This window comes from Brassica napus, chromosome C9 (genome assembly GCF_020379485.1).
Source record: "Brassica napus cultivar Da-Ae chromosome C9, Da-Ae, whole genome shotgun sequence".
Classification (NCBI taxonomy): Eukaryota; Viridiplantae; Streptophyta; class Magnoliopsida; order Brassicales; family Brassicaceae; genus Brassica; species Brassica napus.
Window position 1 is genome coordinate 17,998,003 of NC_063452.1, and position 991 is coordinate 17,998,993.

Below are 991 nucleotides of genomic sequence, written 5' to 3' on the forward strand. Positions count from 1 at the left end.
AGTTCCTCCTGGAGCTGCTCAAGAGGGCAATGGTCAAGGAGCTGCCAACCTTCGACCTAGACAACCACAACGCCAAGCTAGGGCCATCGGTACATATGATCAACCTAACATAAATGGGAATAGGTTGGGCATTAGGGGACCGCCAGTTGCCAACAACAATTTCGAGATCAAGTCCAGCCTCATCAACATGATTGAAAACAACAAGTACCATGGACTTGCCTTGGAAGACCCACTAGATCACCTTGACAGATTTGATAAATACTGTGGCTTGTCAAAAACAAATGGAGTTTCAGAGGATGCTTTCAAGCTCAGATTGTTTCCCTTCTCTTTGGGAGACAAGGCTCACACTTGGGAGAAAAACATCTCAAGTGATACTATCACAACTTGGGATGAATGCAAGAAGGCCTTCCTCAACAAGTTCTTCTCTGCTACAAGGACTGCAAACCTTAGAAATCAGATCTCTGGTTTTCAACAAAAAGGACTTGAAGGATTTTCAGAGGCATGGGAGAGATTCAGAACCTACTTGTCTCAATGTCCCCACCATGGCTTCAACAATGAGAGCTTGCTAAGCACTTTCTACAGAGGAGTCTTGCCTAAATTCAAAAGCCAGCTTGACACTGCAAGCAATGGAAACTACTTGGGGAGGACTGTCGAAGATGCATTAGAACTCTTGGAGAACATGGCACAGAGTGATTCTGTCTACAATGATGAATATGACAGAAGAGACAGAAGTGGGGGAGGAGAAGATATGACCACAAAAAGAGAACTGAAAGCAATACAAGAAAAGATTGACATGCTACTATCAGAAAAGAACAAGAAGGAGGAGTTACATATGGTTTCTGAAGCTGATGGAGTAGAATGCCAAGAAGATATGTACTATGTCAATGCTCAGGGTACATGGTACAAGAAGGAACATGACTATCAAAACCAGAACAACTACCAACAGAAACCCTTCTACAACAACCAACAGAAGCCATTCAACAACTACCAG

At 43.3% G+C, this 991-nt stretch overlaps 1 non-coding gene across 1 annotated transcript; it reads right to left on the reverse strand.

Annotated features, from left to right (window-relative positions):
* Nucleotides 1-442: 442 nt before the first annotated feature.
* On the reverse strand, nt 443-549 carry LOC125593600. The gene has a single exon (XR_007329501.1). It is a non-coding gene; the product is annotated as a small nucleolar RNA R71 (small nucleolar RNA).
* Nucleotides 550-991: the final 442 nt, after the last annotated feature.